Source organism: Heterodontus francisci, chromosome 28 (genome assembly GCF_036365525.1).
Source record: "Heterodontus francisci isolate sHetFra1 chromosome 28, sHetFra1.hap1, whole genome shotgun sequence".
Classification (NCBI taxonomy): Eukaryota; Metazoa; Chordata; class Chondrichthyes; order Heterodontiformes; family Heterodontidae; genus Heterodontus; species Heterodontus francisci.
Window position 1 is genome coordinate 20,186,505 of NC_090398.1, and position 24,804 is coordinate 20,211,308.

Below are 24,804 nucleotides of genomic sequence, written 5' to 3' on the forward strand. Positions count from 1 at the left end.
TCTCACCGGGTCCATCCTCCCCGGGTGACAGACTGTCTCATCTCACTGGGTCCATCCTTCCCGGGTTACACACTGTCTAATCTCACTGGGTCCATCCTCCCCGGGTTACACACTGTCTGATCTCACTGGGTCCATCCTCCCCGGGTTAGACACTGTCTGATCTCACTGGGTCCATTCTCCCCGGGTTACACACTGTCTGATCTCACTGGGTCCATCCTTCCCGGGTTACACACTGTCTGATCTCACTGGGTCCATCCTCCCCGGGTTCCACACTGTCTGATCTCACTGGGTCCATCCTCCCCGGGTTACACACTGTCTGATCTCACTGGGTCCATCCTTCCCGGGTTACACACTGTCTGATCTCACTGGGTCCATCCTCCCCGGGTTACACACTGTCTGATCTCTCTGGGTCCATCCACCCCGGGTTACACACTGTCTGATCTCACTGGGTCCATCCTCCCCGGGATACACACTGTCTGATCTCACTGGGTCCATCCTCCCCTGGTTACACACTGTCTGATCTCACTGGGTCCATACTCCCAGTGTTACACACTGCATGATCACACTGGGTCCATCCTGCCCGGGTTACACACTGTCTGATCTCACTGGGTCCACCCTGCCCGGGTTACACACTGTCTGATCTCACTGGGTCCATCCTCCCCAGGTTACACACTGTCTGATCTCACTGGGTCCATCCTCCCCGGGTTACACACTGTCTGATCACACTGTGTCCATCCTCCCCGGGTTACACACTATCTGATCTCACTGGGTCCATCCTCCCCGGGTTACACACTGTCTGATCTCACTGGGTCCATCCTGCCCGGGCTACTCACTGTCTGATCACACTGGGTCCATCCTCCCCGGGTTACACACTGATCTCACCGGGTCCATCCTTCCCGGGTTACACACTGTCTGATCACACTGGGTCCATCCCCACCCCGGGTTACACACTGTCTGATCTCACTGGGTCCATCCTCCCCGGGTTACACACTGTCTGATCACACTGGGTCCATCCTCCCCCGGGTTATTCACTGTCTGATCTCACTGGGTCCATCCTCCCCGGGTTACACACTGGGTCCATCCCCCCCCGGATTACACACTGTCTGATCACACTGGGTCCATCCTCCCCGGGTTACACACTGTCTGATCTCACCGGGTCCATCCTCCCCGGGTTACACACTGTCTGATCTCACCGGGTCCATCCTGCCAGGGTTACTCACTGTCTGATCACACAGGGTCCATCCTCCCCGGGTTACTCACTATCTGATCACACTGGGTCCATCCTCCCCGAGTTACACACTGTCTGATTGACCGGGTCCATCCTCCCCGGGTTGCACACTGACTGATCTGACCGGGTCCATCCTGCCCGGGTTACTCACTGTTTGATCACACTGGGTCCATCCTCCCCGGGTTACATACTGTTGATCACACTGTGTCCATCCTCCCCGGGTTACATACTGTTGATCACACTGTGTCCATCCTCCCCGGGTTACACACTGTCTGATCACACTGGGTCCATCCTCCCCGGGTTACACACTGATCACACTGGGTCCATCCTCCCCGGGTTACACACTGTCTGATCACACTGGGTCCATCCTCCCCGGGTTACACACTGTCTGATCACACTGGGTCCATCCTCCCCGGGTTACACACTGTCTGATCACACTGGGTCCATCCTCCACGGGTTACACACTGTCTGATCACACTGGGTCCATCCTCCCCGGGTTACAGACTGTCTGATCTCACTGGGTCCATCCTCCCCGGGTTGCACACTGTCTGATCTCACTGGGTCCATCCTCCCCGGGTTGCACACTGTCTGATCTCACTGGGTCCATCCTCCCCGGGTTACACACTGTCTGATCACACTGGGTCCATCCTCCCCGGGTTACACACTGTCTGATCTCACTGGGTACATCCTCCCCGGGTTACACACTGTCTGATCACACTGGGTCCATCCTCCCCTGGTTGCACACTGTCTGATCACACTGGGTCCAGCCTCCCCGGGTGACACACTGTCTGATCTCACTGGGTACATCCTCCCTGGGTTAGACACTGTTTGATCACACTGGGTCCATCCTCCCCGGGTTACACACTGTCTGATCTCACTGGGTCCATCCTGCCGGGTTACACACTGTCTGATCACACTGGATCCATCCTCCCCGGCATACACAGTCTTATCTCACTGGGTCCAACCTCCCCGGGTTACACACTGTCTGATCTCACTGGGTCCATCCTCCCCGGGTTACACACTGTCTGATCTCACTGGGTCCATCCTCCCCGGGTTACACACTGTCTGATCACACTGGGTCCATCCTCCCCGGGTTACACACTGTCTGATCACACTGGGTCCATCCTCCCCGGGTTACATACTGTCTGATCACACTGGGTCCATCCTCCCCGGGTTACACACTGTCTGATCTCACTGGGTCCATCCTCCCCGGGTTACACACTGTCTGATCTCACTGGGTCCATCCTCCCCGGGTTACACACTGTCTGATCACACTGGGTCCATCCTCCCCGGGTTACACACTGTCTGATCACACTGGGTCCATCCTCCCCGGGTTACATACTGTCTGATCTCACTGGGTACATCCTCCCCGGGTTACACACTGTCTGATCTCACTGGGTCCATCCTGCCCGGGCTACTCACTGTCTGATCACACTGGGTCCATCCTCCCCGGGTTACACACTGATCACACCGGGTCCATCCTCCCCGAGTTACACACCGTCTGATCTCACCGGGTCCATCCTTCCCGGGTTACACACTGTCTGATCACACTGGGTCCATACCCCCCCCCGGGTTACACACTGTCTGATCTCACTGGGCCCATCCTTCCGGGGTTACACACTGTCTGATCACGCTGGGTACATCCTCCCCTGGGTTACACACTGTCTGATCGCACTGGGTCCATCCTCCCCGGGTTACACACTGTCTGATCACACTGGGTCCATCCTCCCCGGGTTACTCACTATCTGATCACACTGGGTCCATCCTCCCCGGGTTACACACTGTCTGATCACACTGGGTCCATCCTCCCCGGGTTACACACTGTCTGATCGCACTGGGTCCATCCTCCCCGGGTTACACACTGTCTGATCTCTCTGGGTCCATCCACCCCGGGTTACACACTGTCTGATCTCACTGGGTCCATCCTCCCCGGGATACACACTGTCTGATCTCACTGGGTCCATCCTCCCCTGGTTACACACTGTCTGATCTCACTGTGTCCATACTCCCAGTGTTACACACTGTATGATCACACTGGGTCCATCCTCCCCAGGATACACACTGTCTGATCTCACTGGGTCCATCCTGCCCGGGTTACACACTGTCTGATCTCACTGGGTCCATCCTGCCCGGGTTACACACTGTCTGATCTCACTGGGTCCATCCTCCCCGGGTTACACACTGTCTGATCTCTCTGGGTCCATCCACCCCGGGTTACACACTGTCTGATCTCTCTGGGTCCATCCTCCCCGGGATACACACTGTCTGATCTCACTGGGTCCATCCTCCCCGGGTTACACACTGTCTGATCTCACTGGGTCCATCCTCCCCGGGTTACACACTGTCTGATCTCACTGGGTCCATCCACCCCGGGATACACACTGTCTGATCTCACTGGGTCCATCCTCCCCTGGTTACACACTGTCTGATCTCACTGGGTCCATACTCCCAGTGTTACACACTGCATGATCACACTGGGTCCATCCTGCCCGGGTTACACACTGTCTGATCTCACTGGGTCCACCCTGCCCGGGTTACACACTGTCTGATCTCACTGGGTCCATCCTCCCCGGGTTACACACTGTCTGATCTCACCGGGTCCATCCTACCCGGGTTACACAATGTCTGATCTCACTGGGTCCATCCTCCCCGGGTTACACACTGTCTGATCTCACTGGGTCCATCCTGCCCGGGTTACACACTGTCTGATCTCACTGGGTACATCCTCCCCGGGTTACACACTGTCTGATCTCACTGGGTCCATCCTCCCCTGGTTGCACACTGTCTGATCACACTGGGTCAATCCTCCCCGGGTTGCACACTGTCTGATCTCACTGGGTCCATCCTCCCCGGGTTGCACACTGTCTGATCTCACTGGGTCCATCCTCCCCGGGTTGCACACTGTCTGATCACACTGGGTCCATCCTCCCCGGGTTACTCACTGTCTGATCACACAGGGTCCATCCTCCCCGGGTTACTCACTGTCTGATCACACAGGGTCCATCCTCCCCGGGTTACACACTGATCACACCGGGTCCATCCTCCGGGGGTTAGACACTGTCTGATCACACTGGGTCCATCCTCCCCGGGTTACACACTGTCTGATCACACTGGGTCCATCCTCCACGGGTTACACACTGTCTGATCACACTGGGTCGATCCTCCCCGGGTTACTCACTGTCTGATCTCACTGGGTCCATCCTCCCCGGGTTGCACACTGTCTGATCTCACTGGGTCCATCCTCCCCGGGTTGCACACTGTCTGATCACACTGTGTCCATCCTCCCCGGGTTACACACTGTCTGATCACACTGGGTCCATCCTCCCCTGGTTGCACACTATCTGATCACACTGGGTCCATCCTCCCCGGGTTACACACTGTCTGATCTCACTGGGTACATCCTCCCCGGGTTACACACTGTCTGATCTCACTGGGTCCATCCTCCCTGGGTTAGACACTGTCTGATCTCACTGGGTCCATCCTCCCCGGGTTGCACACTGTCTGATCACACTGGGTCCATCCACCCCCGGTTACACACTGTCTGATCTCACTGGGTCCATACTCCCAGTGTTACACACTGTATGATCACACTGGGACCATCCTCCCCAGGATACACACTGTCTGATCTCACTGGGTCCATCCTCCCCGGGTTACACACTGTCTGATCTCACTGGATCCATCCTCCCCCGGTTACACACTGTCTGATCACACTGGGTCCATCCTCCCCCGGTTACACACTGTCTGATCTCACTGGGTCCATCCTCCCCGGGTTACACACTGTCTGATCACACTGGGTCCATCCTCCCCGGGTTACAGACTGTCTGATCTCACCGGGTCCATCCTCCCCGGGTGACAGACTGTCTGATCTCACTGGGTCCATCCTTCCCGGGTTACACACTGTCTAATCTCACTGGGTCCATCCTCCCCGGGTTACACACTGTCTGATCTCACTGGGTCCATCCTCCCCGGGTTAGACACTGTCTGATCTCACTGGGTCCATTCACCCTGGGTTACACACTGTCTGATCTCACTGGGTCCATCCTTCCCGGGTTACACACTGTCTGATCTCACTGGGTCCATCCTCCCCGGGTTCCACACTGTCTGATCTCACTGGGTCCATCCTCCCCGGGATACACACTGTCTGATCTCACTGGGTCCATCCTTCCCGGGTTACACACTGTCTGATCTCACTGGGTCCATCCTCCCCGGGTTCCACACTGTCTGATCTCACTGGGTCCATCCTCCCCGGGTTAGACACTGTCTGATCTCACTGGGTCCATTCTCCCCGGGTTACACACTGTCTGATCTCACTGGGTCCATCCTTCCCGGGTTACACACTGTCTGATCTCACTGGGTCCATCCTCCCCGGGTTCCACACTGTCTGATCTCACTGGGTCCATCCTCCCCGGGTTACACACTGTCTGATCTCACTGGGTCCATCCTTCCCGGGTTACACACTGTCTGATCTCACTGGGTCCATCCTCCCCGGGTTCCACACTGTCTGATCTCACTGGGTCCATCCTCCCCGGGTTACACACTGTCTGATCTCACTGGGTCCATCCTTCCCGGGTTACACACTGTCTGATCTCACTGGGTCCATCCTCCCCGGGTTACACACTGTCTGATCTCTCTGGGTCCATCCACCCCGGGTTACACACTGTCTGATCTCACTGGGTCCATCCTCCCCGGGATACACACTGTCTGATCTCACTGGGTCCATCCTCCCCTGGTTACACACTGTCTGATCTCACTGGGTCCATACTCCCAGTGTTACACACTGTATGATCACACTGGGTCCATCCTCCCCAGGATACACACTGTCTGATCTCACTGGGTCCATCCTGCCCGGGTTACACACTGTCTGATCTCACTGGGTCCATCCTGCCCGGGTTACACACTGTCTGATCTCACTGGGTCCATCCTCCCCGGGTTACACACTGTCTGATCTCTCTGGGTCCATCCACCCCGGGTTACACACTGTCTGATCTCACTGGGTCCATCCTCCCCGGGATACACACTGTCTGATCTCACTGGGTCCATCCTCCCCGGGTTACACACTGTCTGATCTCACTGGGTCCATACTCCCAGTGTTACACACTGCATGATCACACTGGGTCCATCCTGCCCGGGTTACACACTGTCTGATCTCACTGGGTCCACCCTGCCCGGGTTACACACTGTCTGATCTCACTGGGTCCATCCTTCCCGGGTTACACACTGTCTGATCTCACCGGGTCCATCCTACCCGGGTTACACAATGTCTGATCTCACTGGGTCCATCCTCCCCGGGTTACACACTGTCTGATCTCACTGGGTCCATCCTGCCCGGGTTACACACTGTCTGATCTCACTGGGTACATCCTCCCCGGGTTACACACTGTCTGATCTCACTGGGTCCATCCTCCCCTGGTTGCACACTGTCTGATCACACTGGGTCAATCCTCCCCGGGTTGCACACTGTCTGATCTCACTGGGTCCATCCTCCCCGGGTTGCACACTGTCTGATCTCACTGGGTCCATCCTCCCCGGGTTGCACACTGTCTGATCACACTGGGTCCATCCTCCCCGGGTTACTCACTGTCTGATCACACAGGGTCCATCCTCCCCGGGTTACTCACTGTCTGATCACACAGGGTCCATCCTCCCCGGGTTACACACTGATCACACCGGGTCCATCCTCCGGGGGTTACACACTGTCTGATCACACTGGGTCCATCCTCCCCGGGTTACACACTGTCTGATCACACTGGGTCCATCCTCCACGGGTTACACACTGTCTGATCACACTGGGTCGATCCTCCCCGGGTTACTCACTGTCTGATCTCACTGGGTCCATCCTCCCCGGGTTGCACACTGTCTGATCTCACTGGGTCCATCCTCCCCGGGTTGCACACTGTCTGATCTCACTGGGTCCATCCTCCCCGGATTACACACTGTCTGATCACACTGTGTCCATCCTCCCCGGGTTACACACTGTCTGATCACACTGGGTCCATCCTCCCCTGGTTGCACACTATCTGATCACACTGGGTCCATCCTCCCCGGGTTACACACTGTCTGATCTCACTGGATCCATCCTCCCCCGGTTACACACTGTCTGATCACACTGGGTCCATCCTCCCCCGGTTACATACTGTCTGATCTCACTGGGTCCATCCTCCCCGGGTTACACACTGTCTGATCACACTGGGTCCATCCTCCCCGGGTTACAGACTGTCTGATCTCACCGGGTCCATCCTCCCCGGGTGACAGACTGTCTGATCTCACTGGGTCCATCCTTCCCGGGTTACACACTGTCTAATCTCACTGGGTCCATCCTCCCCGGGTTACACACTGTCTGATCTCACTGGGTCCATCCTCCCCGGGTTAGACACTGTCTGATCTCACTGGGTCCATTCACCCTGGGTTACACACTGTCTGATCTCACTGGGTCCATCCTTCCCGGGTTACACACTGTCTGATCTCACTGGGTCCATCCTCCCCGGGTTCCACACTGTCTGATCTCACTGGGTCCATCCTCCCCGGGTTACACACTGTCTGATCTCACTGGGTCCATCCTTCCCGGGTTACACACTGTCTGATCTCACTGGGTCCATCCTCCCCGGGTTCCACACTGTCTGATCTCACTGGGTCCATCCTCCCCGGGTTACACACTGTCTGATCTCACTGGGTCCATCCTTCCCGGGTTACACACTGTCTGATCTCACTGGGTCCATCCTCCCCGGGTTACACACTGTCTGATCTCTCTGGGTCCATCCACCCCGGGTTACACACTGTCTGATCTCACTGGGTCCATCCTCCCCGGGATACACACTGTCTGATCTCACTGGGTCCATCCTCCCCTGGTTACACACTGTCTGATCTCACTGGGTCCATACTCCCAGTGTTACACACTGTCTGATCTCACTGGGTCCATCCTCCCCAGGATACACACTGTCTGATCTCACTGGGTACATCCTGCCCGGGTTACACACTGTCTGATCTCACTGGGTCCATCCTCCCCGGGTTACACACTGTCTGATCTCTCTGGGACCATCCACCCCGGGTTACACACTGTCTGATCTCACTGGGTCCATCCTCCCCGGGATACACACTGTCTGATCTCACTGGGTCCATCCTCTCCGGGTTACACACTGTCTGATCTCTCTGGGTCCATCCACCCCGGGTTACACACTGTCTGATCTCACTGGGTCCATCCACCCCGGGATACACACTGTCTGATCTCACTGGGTCCATCCTCCCCTGGTTACACACTGTCTGATCTCACTGGGTCCATACTCCCAGTGTTACACACTGCATGATCACACTGGGTCCATCCTGCCCGGGTTACACACTGTCTGATCTCACTGGGTCCACCCTGCCCGGGTTACACACTGTCTGATCTCACTGGGTCCATCCTCCCCAGGTTACACACTGTCTGATCTCACTGGGTCCATCCTCCCCGGGTTACACACTGTCTGATCACACTGGGTCCATCCTCCCCGGGTTACACACTGTCTGATCACACTGTGTCCATCCTCCCCGGGTTACACACTATCTGATCTCACTGGGTCCATCCTCCCCGGGTTACACACTGTCTGATCTCACTGGGTCCATCCTGCCCGGGCTACTCACTGTCTGATCACACTGGGTCCATCCTCCCCGGGTTACACACTGATCTCACCGGGTCCATCCTTCCCGGGTTACACACTGTCTGATCACACTGGGTCCATCCCCCCCCCGGGTTTCACACTGTCTGATCTCACTGGGTCCATCCTTCCCGGGTTACACACTGTCTGATCTCACTGGGTCCACCCTTCCCGGGTTACACACTGGGTCCACCCCCCCCCCCGGGTTACACACTGTCTGATCACACTGGGTCCATCCTCCCCGGGTTACACACTGTCTGATTGACCGGGTCCATCCTCCCCGGGTTGCACACTGTCTGATCTGACCGGGTCCATCCTGCCCGGGTTACTCACTGTATGATCACACTGGGTCCATCCTCCCCGGGTTACATACTGTTGATCACACTGTGTCCATCCTCCCCGGGTTACATACTGTAGATCACACTGTGTCCATCCTCCCCGGGTTACACACTGTCTGATCACACTGGGTCCATCCTCCCCGGGTTACACACTGATCACACTGGGTCCATCCTCCCCGGGTTACACACTGTCTGATCACACTGGGTCCATCCTCCCCGGGTTACACACTGTCTGATCACACTGGGTCCATCCTCCCCGGGTTACTCACTGTCTGATCTCACTGGGTCCATCCTCCCCGGGTTGCACACTGTCTGATCTCACTGGGTCCATCCTCCCCGGGTTGCACACTGTCTGATCACACTGGGTCCATCCTCCCCGGGTTACTCACTGTCTGATCACAGAGGGTCCATCCTCCCCGGGTTACTCACTGTCTGATCACACAGGGTCCATCCTCCCCGGGTTACACACTGATCACACCGGGTCCATCCTCCGGGGGTTACACACTGTCTGATCACACTGGGTCCATCCTCCCCGGGTTACACACTGTCTGATCACACTGGGTCCATCCTCCACGGGTTACACACTGTCTGATCACACTGGGTCGATCCTCCCCGGGTTACTCACTGTCTGATCTCACTGGGTCCATCCTCCCCGGGTTGCACACTGTCTGATCTCACTGGGTCCATCCTCCCCGGGTTGCACACTGTCTGATCTCACTGGGTCCATCCTCCCCGGATTACACACTGTCTGATCACACTGTGTCCATCCTCCCCGGGTTACACACTGTCTGATCACACTGGGTCCATCCTCCCCTGGTTGCATACTATCTGATCACACTGGGTCCATCCTCCCCGGGTTACACACTGTCTGATCTCACTGGGTACATCCTCCCCGGGTTACACACTGTCTGATCTCACTGGGTCCATCCTCCCTGGGTTAGACACTGTCTGATCTCACTGGGTCCATCCTCCCCGGGTTGCACACTGTCTGATCACACTGGGTCCATCCACCCCCGGTTACACACTGCCTGATCTCACTGGGTCCATACTCCCAGTGTTACACACTGTATGATCACACTGGGACCATCCTCCCCAGGATACACACTGTCTGATCTCACTGGGTCCATCCTCCCCGGGTTACACACTGTCTGATCTCACTGGATCCATCCTCCCCCGGTTACACACTGTCTGATCACACTGGGTCCATCCTCCCCCGGTTACACACTGTCTGATCTCACTGGGTCCATCCTCCCCGGGTTACACACTGTCTGATCACACTGGGTCCATCCTCCCCGGGTTACAGACTGTCTGATCTCACTGGGTCCATCCTTCCCGGGTTACACACTGTCTAATCTCACTGGGTCCATCCTCCCCGGGTTACACACTGTCTGATCTCACTGGGTCCATCCTCCCCGGGTTACACACTGTCTGATCTCACTGGGTCCATCCTCCCCGGGTTCCACACTGTCTGATCTCACTGGGTCCATCCTCCCCGGGTTAGACACTGTCTGATCTCACTGGGTCCATTCTCCCCGGGTTACACACTGTCTGATCTCACTGGGTCCATCCTTCCCGGGTTACACACTGTCTGATCTCACTGGGTCCATCCTCCCCGGGTTCCACACTGTCTGATCTCACTGGGTCCATCCTCCCCGGGTTACACACTGTCTGATCTCACTGGGTCCATCCTTCCCGGGTTACACACTGTCTGATCTCACTGGGTCCATCCTCCCCGGGTTCCACACTGTCTGATCTCACTGGGTCCATCCTCCCCGGGTTACACACTGTCTGATCTCACTGGGTCCATCCTTCCCGGGTTACACACTGTCTGATCTCACTGGGTCCATCCTCCCCGGGTTACACACTGTCTGATCTCTCTGGGTCCATCCACCCCGGGTTACACACTGTCTGATCTCACTGGGTCCATCCTCCCCGGGATACACACTGTCTGATCTCACTGGGTCCATCCTCCCCTGGTTACACACTGTCTGATCTCACTGGGTCCATACTCCCAGTGTTACACACTGTATGATCACACTGGGTCCATCCTCCCCAGGATACACACTGTCTGATCTCACTGGGTCCATCCTGCCCGGGTTACACACTGTCTGATCTCACTGGGTCCATCCTCCCCGGGTTACACACTGTCTGATCTCTCTGGGTCCATCCACCCCGGGTTACACACTGTCTGATCTCACTGGGTCCATCCTCCCCGGGATACACACTGTCTGATCTCACTGGGTCCATCCTCCCCGGGTTACACACTGTCTGATCTCTCTGGGTCCATCCACCCCGGGTTACACACTGTCTGATCTCACTGGGTCCATCCACCCCGGGATACACACTGTCTGATCTCACTGGGTCCATCCTCCCCTGGTTACACACTGTCTGATCTCACTGGGTCCATACTCCCAGTGTTACACACTGCATGATCACACTGGGTCCATCCTGCCCGGGTTACACACTGTCTGATCTCACTGGGTCCACCCTGCCCGGGTTACACACTGTCTGATCTCACTGGGTCCATCCTCCCCGGGTTACACACTGTCTGATCTCACCGGGTCCATCCTACCCGGGTTACACAATGTCTGATCTCACTGGGTCCATCCTCCCCGGGTTACACACTGTCTGATCTCACTGGGTCCATCCTGCCCGGGTTACACACTGTCTGATCTCACTGGGTACATCCTCCCCGGGTTACACACTGTCTGATCTCACTGGGTCCATCCTCCCCTGGTTGCACACTGTCTGATCACACTGGGTCAATCCTCCCCGGGTTGCACACTGTCTGATCTCACTGGGTCCATCCTCCCCGGGTTGCACACTGTCTGATCTCACTGGGTCCATCCTCCCCGGGTTGCACACTGTCTGATCACACTGGGTCCATCCTCCCCGGGTTACTCACTGTCTGATCACACAGGGTCCATCCTCCCCGGGTTACTCACTGTCTGATCACACAGGGTCCATCCTCCCCGGGTTACACACTGATCACACCGGGTCCATCCTCCGGGGGTTACACACTGTCTGATCACACTGGGTCCATCCTCCCCGGGTTACACACTGTCTGATCACACTGGGTCCATCCTCCACGGGTTACACACTGTCTGATCACACTGGGTCGATCCTCCCCGGGTTACTCACTGTCTGATCTCACTGGGTCCATCCTCCCCGGGTTGCACACTGTCTGATCTCACTGGGTCCATCCTCCCCGGGTTGCACACTGTCTGATCTCACTGGGTCCATCCTCCCCGGATTACACACTGTCTGATCACACTGTGTCCATCCTCCCCGGGTTACACACTGTCTGATCACACTGGGTCCATCCTCCCCTGGTTGCACACTATCTGATCACACTGGGTCCATCCTCCCCGGGTTACACACTGTCTGATCTCACTGGGTACATCCTCCCCGGGTTACACACTGTCTGATCTCACTGGGTCCATCCTCCCTGGGTTAGACACTGTCTGATCTCACTGGGTCCATCCTCCCCGGGTTGCACACTGTCTGATCACACTGGGTCCATCCACCCCCGGTTACACACTGCCTGATCTCACTGGGTCCATACTCCCAGTGTTACACACTGTATGATCACACTGGGACCATCCTCCCCAGGATACACACTGTCTGATCTCACTGGGTCCATCCTCCCCGGGTTACACACTGTCTGATCTCACTGGATCCATCCTCCCCCGGTTACACACTGTCTGATCACACTGGGTCCATCCTCCCCCGGTTACACACTGTCTGATCTCACTGGGTCCATCCTCCCCGGGTTACACACTGTCTGATCACACTGGGTCCATCCTCCCCGGGTTACAGACTGTCTGATCTCACCGGGTCCATCCTCCCCGGGTGACAGACTGTCTGATCTCACTGGGTCCATCCTTCCCGGGTTACACACTGTCTAATCTCACTGGGTCCATCCTCCCCGGGTTACACACTGTCTGATCTCACTGGGTCCATCCTCCCCGGGTTAGACACTGTCTGATCTCACTGGGTCCATTCACCCTGGGTTACACACTGTCTGATCTCACTGGGTCCATCCTTCCCGGGTTACACACTGTCTGATCTCACTGGGTCCATCCTCCCCGGGTTCCACACTGTCTGATCTCACTGGGTCCATCCTCCCCGGGTTACACACTGTCTGATCTCACTGGGTCCATCCTTCCCGGGTTACACACTGTCTGATCTCACTGGGTCCATCCTCCCCGGGTTCCACACTGTCTGATCTCACTGGGTCCATCCTCCCCGGGTTACACACTGTCTGATCTCACTGGGTCCATCCTTCCCGGGTTACACACTGTCTGATCTCACTGGGTCCATCCTCCCCGGGTTACACACTGTCTGATCTCTCTGGGTCCATCCACCCCGGGTTACACACTGTCTGATCTCACTGGGTCCATCCTCCCCGGGATACACACTGTCTGATCTCACTGGGTCCATCCTCCCCTGGTTACACACTGTCTGATCTCACTGGGTCCATACTCCCAGTGTTACACACTGTCTGATCTCACTGGGTCCATCCTCCCCAGGATACACACTGTCTGATCTCACTGGGTCCATCCTGCCCGGGTTACACACTGTCTGATCTCACTGGGTCCATCCTGCCCGGGTTACACACTGTCTGATCTCACTGGGTCCATCCTCCCCGGGTTACACACTGTCTGATCTCTCTGGGACCATCCACCCCGGGTTACACACTGTCTGATCTCACTGGGTCCATCCTCCCCGGGATACACACTGTCTGATCTCACTGGGTCCATCCTCTCCGGGTTACACACTGTCTGATCTCTCTGGGTCCATCCACCCCGGGTTACACACTGTCTGATCTCACTGGGTCCATCCACCCCGGGATACACACTGTCTGATCTCACTGGGTCCATCCTCCCCTGGTTACACACTGTCTGATCTCACTGGGTCCATACTCCCAGTGTTACACACTGCATGATCACACTGGGTCCATCCTGCCCGGGTTACACACTGTCTGATCTCACTGGGTCCACCCTGCCCGGGTTACACACTGTCTGATCTCACTGGGTCCATCCTCCCCAGGTTACACACTGTCTGATCTCACTGGGTCCATCCTCCCCGGGTTACACACTGTCTGATCACACTGGGTCCATCCTCCCCGGGTTACACACTGTCTGATCACACTGTGTCCATCCTCCCCGGGTTACACACTATCTGATCTCACTGGGTCCATCCTCCCCGGGTTACACACTGTCTGATCTCACTGGGTCCATCCTGCCCGGGCTACTCACTGTCTGATCACACTGGGTCCATCCTCCCCGGGTTACACACTGATCTCACCGGGTCCATCCTTCCCGGGTTACACACTGTCTGATCACACTGGGTCCATCCCCCCCCCGGGTTTCACACTGTCTGATCTCACTGGGTCCATCCTTCCCGGGTTACACACTGTCTGATCTCACTGGGTCCACCCTTCCCGGGTTACACACTGGGTCCACCCCCTCCCCCGGGTTACACACTGTCTGATCACACTGGGTCCATCCTCCCCGGGTTACACACTGTCTGATTGACCGGGTCCATCCTCCCCGGGTTGCACACTGTCTGATCTGACCGGGTCCATCCTGCCCGGGTTACTCACTGTATGATCACACTGGGTCCATCCTCCCCGGGTTACATACTGTTGATCACACTGTGTCCATCCTCCCCGGGTTACATACTGTTGATCACACTGTGTCCATCCTCCCCGGGTTACACACTGTCTGATCACACTGGGTCCATCCTCCCCGGGTTACACACTGATCACACTGGGTCCATCCTCCCCGGGTTACACACTGTCTGATCACACTGGGTCCATCCTCCCCGGGTTACACACTGTCTGATCACACTGGGTCCATCCTCCACGGGTTACACACTGTCTGATCACACTGGGTCCAGCCTCCCCGGGTTACAGACTGTCTGATCTCACCGGGTCCATCCTCCCCGGGTTGCACACTGTCTGATCTCACCGGGTCCATCCTCCCCGGGTTGCACACTGTCTGATCTCACTGGGTCCATCCTCCCCGGGTTACACACTGTCTGATCTCACTGGGTACATCCTCCCCGGGTTACACACTGTCTGATCACACTGGGTCCATCCTCCCCTGGTTGCACACTGTCTGATCACACTGGGTCCATCCTCCCCGGGTTACACACTGTCTGATCTCACTGGGTACATCCTCCCTGGGTTAGACACTGTTTGATCACACTGGGTCCATCCTCCCCGGGTTACTCAATGTCTGATCTCACTGGGTCCATCCTCCCCGAGTTACACACTGTCTGATCACACTGGATCCATCCTCCCCGGCATACACAGTCTTATCTCACTGGGTCCAACCTCCCCGGGTTACACACTGTCTGATCTCACTGGGTCCATCCTCCCCGGGTTACACACTGTCTGATCTCACTGGGTCCATCCTCCCCGGGTTACACACTGTCTGATCACACTGGGTCCATCTTCCCCGGGTTACACACTGTCTGATCTCACTGGGTCCATCCTCCCCGGGTTACACAATGTCTGATCTCACTGGGTCCATCCTGCCCGGGTTACTCACTGTCTGATCACACTGGGTCCATCCTCCCCGGGTTGCACACTGTCTGATCTCACTGGGTCCATCCTCCCCGGGTTACACACTGTCTGATCACACTGGGTCCATCCTCCCCGGGTTACACACTGATCACACTGGGTCCATCCTCCCCGGGTTACACACTGTCTGATCACACTGGGTCCATCCTCCCCGGGTTACACACTGTCTGATCACACTGGGTCCATCCTCCCCGGGTTACACACTGTCTGATCACACTGGGTCCATCCTCCACGGGTTACACACTGTCTGATCACACTGGGTCCATCCTCCCCGGGTTACAGACTGTCTGATCTCACTGGGTCCATCCTCCCCGGGTTGCACACTGTCTGATCTCACTGGGTCCATCCTCCCCGGGTTACACACTGTCTGATCACACTGGGTCCATCCTCCCCGGGTTACACACTGTCTGATCTCAATGGGTACATCCTCCCCGGGTTACACACTGTCTGATCACACTGGGTCCATCCTCCCCGGGTTACACACTGTCTGATCTCACTGGGTCCATCCTCCCCGGGTTACACACTGTCTGATCACACTGGGTCCATCCTCCCCGGGTTACACACTGTCTGATCTCACTGGGTCCATCCTCCCCGGGTTACACACTGTCTGATCTCACTGGGTCCATCCTCCCCGGGTTACACACTGTCTGATCACACTGGGTCCATCCTCCCCGGGTTACACACTGTCTGATCTCACTGGGTCCATCCTCCCCGGGTTACACACTGTCTGATCTCACTGGGTACATCCTCCCCGGGTTACACACTGTCTGATCACACTGGGTCCATCCTCCCCGGGTTACACACTGTCTGATCACACTGGGTCCATCCTCCCCGGGTTACACACTGTCTGATCACACTGGGTCCATCCTCCCCGGGTTACACACTGTCTGATCACACTGAGTCCATCCTCCCCGGGTTACACACTGTCTGATCTCACTGGGTCCATCCTCCCCGGGTTACACACTGTCTGATCACACTGGGTCCATCTTCCCCGGGTTACACACTGTCTGATCTCACTGGGTCCATCCTCCCCGGGTTACACAATGTCTGATCTCACTGGGTCCATCCTGCCCGGGTTACTCACTGTCTGATCACACTGGGTCCATCCTCCCCGGGTTGCACACTGTCTGATCTCACTGGGTCCATCCTCCCCGGGTTACACACTGTCTGATCACACTGGGTCCATCCTCCCCGGGTTACACACTGATCACACTGGGTCAATCCTCCCCGGGTTGCACACTGTCTGATCTCACTGGGTCCATCCTCCCCGGGTTGCACACTGTCTGATCTCACTGGGTCCATCCTCCCCGGGTTGCACACTGTCTGATCACACTGGGTCCATCCTCCCCGGGTTACTCACTGTCTGATCACACAGGGTCCATCCTCCCCGGGTTACTCACTGTCTGATCACACAGGGTCCATCCTCCCCGGGTTACACACTGATCACACCGGGTCATTCCTCCGGGGGTTACACACTGTCTGATCACACTGGGTCCATCCTCCCCGGGTTACACACTGTCTGATCACACTGGGTCCATCCTCCACGGGTTACACACTGTCTGATCACACTGGGTCGATCCTCCCCGGGTTACTCACTGTCTGATCTCACTGGGTCCATCCTCCCCGGGTTGCACACTGTCTGATCTCACTGGGTCCATCCTCCCCGGGTTGCACACTGTCTGATCTCACTGGGTCCATCCTCCCCGGATTACACACTGTCTGATCACACTGTGTCCATCCTCCCCGGGTTACACACTGTCTGATCACACTGGGTCCATCCTCCCCTGGTTGCACACTATCTGATCACACTGGGTCCATCCTCCCCGGGTTACACACTGTCTGATCTCACTGGGTACATCCTCCCCGGGTTACACACTGTCTGATCTCACTGGGTCCATCCTCCCTGGGTTAGACACTGTCTGATCTCACTGGGTCCATCCTCCCCGGGTTGCACACTGTCTGATCACACTGGGTCCATCCACCCCCGGTTACACACTGCCTGATCTCACTGGGTCCATACTCCCAGTGTTACACACTGTATGATCACACTGGGACCATCCTCCCCAGGATACACACTGTCTGATCTCACTGGGTCCATCCTCCCCGGGTTACACACTGTCTGATCTCACTGGATCCATCCTCCCCCGGTTACACACTGTCTGATCACACTGGGTCCATCCTCCCCCGGTTACACACTGTCTGATCTCACTGGGTCCATCCTCCCCGGGTTACACACTGTCTGATCACACTGGGTCCATCCTCCCCGGGTTACACACTGTCTGATCTCACCGGGTCCATCCTCCCCGGGTGACAGACTGTCTGATCTCACTGGGTCCATCCTTCCCGGGTTACACACTGTCTAATCTCACTGGGTCCATCCTCCCCGGGTTACACACTGTCTGATCTCACTGGGTCCATCCTCCCCGGGTTAGACACTGTCTGATCTCACTGGGTCCATTCACCCTGGGTTACACACTGTCTGATCTCACTGGGTCCATCCTTCCCGGGTTACACACTGTCTGATCTCACTGGGTCCATCCTCCCCGGGTTCCACACTGTCTGATCTCACTGGGTCCATCCTCCCCGGGTTACACACTGTCTGATCTCACTGGGTCCATCCTTCCCGGGTTACACACTGTCTGATCTCACTGGGTCCATCCTCCCCGGGTTCCACACTGTCTGATCTCACTGGGTCCATCCTCCCCGGGTTACACACTGTCTGATCTCACTGGGTCCATCCTTCCCGGGTTACACACTGTCTGATCTCACTGGGTCCATCCTCCCCGGGTTACACACTGTCTGATCTCTCTGGGTCCATCCACCCCGGGTTACACACTGTCTGATCTCACTGGGTCCATCCTCCCCGGGATACACACTGTCTGATCTCACTGGGTCCATCCTCCCCTGGTTACACACTGTCTGATCTCACTGGGTCCATACTCCCAGTGTTACACACTGTCTGATCTCACTGGGTCCATCCTCCGCAGGATACACACTGTCTGATCTCACTGGGTCCATCCTGCCCGGGTTACACACTGTCTGATCTCACTGGGTCCATCCTGCCCGGGTTACACACTGTCTGATCTCACTGGGTCCATCCTCCCCGGGTTACACACTGTCTGATCTCTCTGGGACCATCCACCCCGGGTTACACACTGTCTGATCTCACTGGGTCCATCCTCCCCGGGATACACACTGTCTGATCTCACTGGGTCCATCCTCTCCGGGTTACACACTGTCTGATCTCTCTGGGTCCATCCACCCCGGGTTACACACTGTCTGATCTCACTGGGTCCATCCACCCCGGGATACACACTGTCTGATCTCACTGGGTCCATACTCCCAGTGTTACACACTGCATGATCACACTGGGTCCATCCTGCCCGGGTTACACACTGTCTGATCTCACTGGGTCCACCCTGCCCGGGTTACACACTGTCTGATCTCACTGGGTCCATCCTCCCCAGGTTACACACTGTCTGATCTCACTGGGTCCATCCTCCCCGGGTTACACACTGTCTGATCACACTGGGTCCATCCTCCCCGGGTTACACACTGTCTGATCACACTGTGTCCATCCTCCCCGGGTTACACACTATCTGATCTCACTGGGTCCATCCTCCCCGGGTTACACACTGTCTGATCTCACTGGGTCCATCCTGCCCGGGCTACTCACTGTCTGATCACACTGGGTCCATCCTCCCCGGGTTACACACTGATCTCACCGGGTCCATCCTTCCCGGGTTACACACTGTCTGATCACACTGGGTCCATCCCCCCCCCGGGTTTCACACTGTCTGATCTCACTGGGTCCATCCTTCCCGGGTTACACACTGTCTGATCTCACTGGGTCCACCCTTCCCGGGTTACACACTGGGTCCACCCCCCCCCCCCGGGTTACACACTGTCTGATCACACTGGGTCCATCCTCCCCGGGTTACACACTGTCTGATTGACCGGGTCCATCCTCCCCGGGTTGCACACTGTCTGATCTGACCGGGTCCATCCTGCCCGGGTTACTCACTGTATGATCACACTGGGTCCATCCTCCCCGGGTTACATACTGTTGATCACACTGTGTCCATCCTCCCCGGGTTACATACTGTTGATCACACTGTGTCCATCCTCCCCGGGTTACACACTGTCTGATCACACTGGGTCCATCCTCCCCGGGTTACACACTGATCACACTGGGTCCATCCTCCCCGGGTTACACACTGTCTGATCACACTGGGTCCATCCTCCCCGGGTTACACACTGTCTGATCACACTGGGTCCATCCTCCCCGGGTTACACACTGTCTGATCACACTGGGTCCATCCTCCACGGGTTACACACTGTCTGATCACACTGGGTCCATCCTCCCCGGGTTACAGACTGTCTGATCTCACTGGGTCCATCCTCCCCGGGTTGCACACTGTCTGATCTCACTGGGTCCATCCTCCCCGGGTTGCACACTGTCTGATCTCACTGGGTCCATCCTCCCCGGGTTACACACTGTCTGATCTCACTGGGTCCATCCTCCCCGGGTTACACAATGTCTGATCTCACTGGGTCCATCCTGCCCGGGTTACTCACTGTCTGATCACACTGGGTCCATCCTCCCCGGGTTGCACACTGTCTGATCTCACTGGGTCCATCCTCCCCGGGTTACACACTGTCTGATCACACTGGGTCCATCCTCCCCGGGTTACACACTGTCTGATCACACTGGGTCCATCCTCCCCGGGTTACACACTGATCACACTGGGTCCATCCTCCCCGGGTTACACACTGTCTGATCACACTGGGTCCATCCTCCCCGGGTTACACACTGTCTGATCTCACTGGGTCCATCCTCCCCGGGTTACACACTGTCTGATCTCACTGGGTCCATCCTCCCCGGGTTACACACTGTCTGATCTCACTGGGTCCATCCTCCCCGGGTTACACACTGTCTGATCTCACTGGGTACATCCTCCCCGGGTTACACACTGTCTGATCACACTGGGTCCATCCTCCCCGGGTTACACACTGTCTGATCACACTGGGTCCATCCTCCCCAGGTTACACACTGTCTGATCACACTGGGTCCATCCTCCCCGGGTTACACACTGTCTGATCACACTGGGTCCATCCTCCCCGGGTTACACACTGTCTGATCACACTGGGTCCATCCTCCCCGGGTTACACACTGTCTGATCTCACTGGGTCCATCCTCCCCGGGTTACACACTGTCTGATCTCACTGGGTCCATCCTCCCCGGGTTACACACTGTCTGATCTCTCTGGGTCCATCCTCCCCGGGTTACACACTGTCTGATCACACTGAGTCCATCCTCCCCGGGTTACACACTGTCCAATCTCACTCGGTCCATCCTCCCCAGTTTATTTACTGTTTCTGGTCTGTTTTGCTGTTTGTTTTCACTGCGATTTCTGTTGCAGGAAATGCGCCATTTTCTCTCAAATGCAGTTGAACCAACCCCAAAGCATTCGCTGCATTTATATCAAAACACGGGCACTATGATAGATATTAGCACTGTCATGTTGTATACTACGCTCCACATTCATACTCAAATTGGAATTATTTCTCACCGTCTCTCACAAATGCTCCCTCGCGTTGTAACTCCGATTCCCCGACAACGGCAGGAAGTAACACTGCGCCTGCGTGTGCGGTATGCCGTAGCATTGCGCCTGTGCAGTATATGTTGACCGTAACACTGCGCCTGCGCGTTGAGTATTTATTTGAACTGACTGAAATTCAACATCAATCTGTGCGTGGAGTTCGGCGCAGGCGCACTGCGTCAGATCGCGGACATGTGCCGTCGGCGGGGCTCTGACGACACGCTCGCTGCTCGGCCGGCTCAGCCGCAGACTCGTTTTTTCTTTCAAGCCTCCGGAGAGCGCGCGACCAACTGCCGGTCACTGAAGTGGGCGGGACTTTGCGGACCCCCTGTCCTGATTAGTGGGAGCGGACTGTCAATCCCCGGTCTCAGCCAGTAGGAGGAGCGGGTTTGAAGAGGGGAGTCACTCTCCAGCGTCACACCAGATGATGGTGGAAATGTTGAGCATTATATAGAGAGAGAAAGGCTGATTATATAGAGAGAGAAAGAGAGTTAACAGTTCAGGACCGGGAGACATGGTCAGAAGAGGGAAAGTGAGTGCAGAGGCAAGGAAAGCGGGTGCAGGAGGAAAGGGAAGGTGGAGGGCGGTGTTGGTGTTGAGTTGGGAGACAGGGGGCAGATCATGGCAGTCTGACATAGCAGGATCACCCTGATCAGACCAGTACTGTACCCGGCAGGAAGATCACTGATAGTCTCCTGATACTCAGGGATATGATCACCTCTGTGCAGGACAGGGGGGTGAACACCTGCTTCATCAGCTTGGACCAGGAGAAGGCTTTTGACAGGCAATCGCACACATACATGATGGACGTGCTTTCCAAAATGGGGTTTGGGGAGGGAATCCGCCATTGGATCAAACTGCTGGACACAAACATTAGTAACGCAGTCTCAATCAATGGGTGGGAATCAGAAAGTTTCCTGACCCAATCTGGATTCAGACAGGGCTGTCCTCTCGCCCCTGTCTTGTTTGTTTGCTGTATCGAACCCTTTGCTGAGTCTATTAGGAAGGATGCAAGCATAAGAGGGGTGACAATCCCAGGCAGCGAAGGCACTCAGGTTAAAACTTCCCTGTACATGGACGATGTTGCCGTCTTCTGCTCGGATCCACCTTCTGTTCGGAGGCTGTTGAGCATCTGCGACCAGTTCGAACTGACCTCGGGAGACAAAGTAAATTGCGGTAAGAGCAAGGCCATGTTCTTTAGGAACTGGGCCGACTGAGCCTTTGTCCCCTTCACCGTCAGATCAGACTACCTAAAGGTGCTGGGGATATTGTTTGGGGGGGCCGGGGCGTGTACCAAATCCTCCATTGTGGTTAAGAACCTGGTCATCAGGTGCAAAGCACTAATGTTTTTGCTGTATGTGCCCAGGTCTGGCCCATACCCCACTCCTGCACCGTGACGGTCACTCGAGCATTTTCCACTTTATCTGGAGATCCAAAATGGACTGTGTCTAGAGGGACACGATGTTCAAACCTTTGGATAAGGGCAGGAAAAAACGTACCAAATGTCGCCCTCATCCTGATAGCCACTTTTGTGTGCAGCTGCATCCAGCTGTGCGTAGAACTTCAGTACGCAAACACCACGTGTCACTACGTGCTGAGGTTCTCTCTGTTCCCAGTGTTGTGAAGGATGGGTCTGGCCACATTGCCGCGGAACCCTCCATCCAGTTGGACTATGCCGTACCACCGATCCTTCTTGGAAAAGTTTGTGCAGAAAAACACCTTTGACCTCCAGGTCTGCGTGGAATGTCCTCAAGGCCCTCTGGGAAAAGGAAATGGTGGATCCTGTCGGATGGTTCCTCAAGCAGACTGCAAAAGTCATTTGGCAGAATGCCTCATCACCAGAACTTTCAAACAAGCACCAAGACGTAGCTTGGCTGGCGGTGAGAAGGGCCCACCCCATCAGATCCTTCCTGCACGCCCGGAATATCACTGCCTCCGCCTGCCCTCGAGGTGACTATGGTGGGGAAGAGACTGTTGCCCACCTCCTTCTAGAATGTGCCTTTGCAAAGCAGGTGTGGAAAGAGATGCAGTGGTTTTTGTTGAGGTTCATCCCGAGCAGCTCTAACACTGTGCTGTATGGGCTGTTCCCAGGGATGCATACGGAGATAAACATCAACTGCTGCTGGAGGACCGTCAGTGAAAGATGCTCTTTTTACTGCCCGAAACTTGCTGGTCTTCCAGTGCAAAGAGTTGTCATCGACTGAGTGTTGCAGACTGGCACATTCCAAGGTCCAGGACTACGTACTGAGGGACACACTAAAGCTTGGTGCAGCCGCCGCAAAGTCTCAATGGGGAAAGTTTGTGTGAGAGGTCTTCCCGCCATAGTAAACCGAGGGGCTGGAACCTGTGTAAAACCCCTTGGGCTGTGTACACCAAAATATGGTTTTGCTGTGTAATGCAAATTAACATTGCATGTAAAATGGAATGGAAGAGTTGTGAGGTAACTCACGTTCTGTTTTGAAGAAAATTGATTTCTTTTGCACTTTCTGGAATGTCTACTTGGGACTGTTTTGTACTGTATTTTTTACGGAATTTTATGAATAAAGTATATTTTCGGGGAAAAAAATTGGTAAAAGAGATAATGAAGCCAGGAGAGAGTCCAGGGGAAAGGGATGATGGAGCCAGGAGAGAGTCCAGGGGAAAGGGATGATGGAGCCAGGAGAGAGTCCAGGGGAAAGGGATGATGGAGCCAGGAGAGAGTCCAGGGGAAAAGGATGATGGAGCCTGGGGAAACCAACCTTGCTGGTCTTCCAGTACAAGGAGCTGCCGATGGCTGAGTGTTGCTAACTGGCACAGTCCAAGGTCCAGGACTACTTGCTGAAGAATGCACTAAAGTTTATAGAGACAGCTGCAAAGGCTCAATGAGGAAAGGTGACTGCACTTCCCTCCTGCCATAACATACCAAGGGACTGGGAATAGTATAAAATCCCTCGGACTGTATACACCAGAGAATGTTTGACATGACATGTAAGTGTTCATTGTAAAATATAACCTGTAATGGTAAGTGTAGTGAGGCACTTCATGTATTGTATTGAAAGAAACTGATCTGTATTACACTTTATGTCATGTCAAATTTGAATTGTTATGTAATGTACTTTTACAGATTTTATGAATAAAGTATATTTTTGGAAGAAATGACAATGGGATAAGGAAAGAAAGTAAAAATGGTTATAACTCACTGCAAGTCCCATTCCGCTTTCACCACTGTGCTTGCTGACATATATTGGCTCCCTGTCAAGCAATGTGCCTTCATGTTAAAATTCTCATCTTTGTTTTCAAATCCCTCCATGGCCTCACACCTCCCTATCTCTGTAATCAACTCCAATCCCACAACCCTCCAAGATACTGGCCCTCCTCTAATTTTGGCCTCTTGAGCATCCCTGATTTTAATGGCTCCACCATTGGTGGCCATGTC

The 24,804-nt window shown here is 55.7% G+C and overlaps 1 protein-coding gene across 2 annotated transcripts in view; it reads right to left on the reverse strand.

The window, feature by feature from the left end:
• The window catches only part of LOC137385119 (endogenous retrovirus group FC1 Env polyprotein-like), a 43,915-nt gene extending 22,415 nt beyond the window's left edge, over positions 1-21,500 (reverse strand). For both annotated transcript variants that reach the window (XM_068059914.1, XM_068059913.1), the window contains exon 1: positions 21,360-21,500. The gene's annotated coding sequence lies outside the window, so the exon portion shown is untranslated. The remainder of the gene's footprint in view (positions 1-21,359) is intronic.
• Between the last annotated feature and the right edge of the window lie 3,304 nt (positions 21,501-24,804).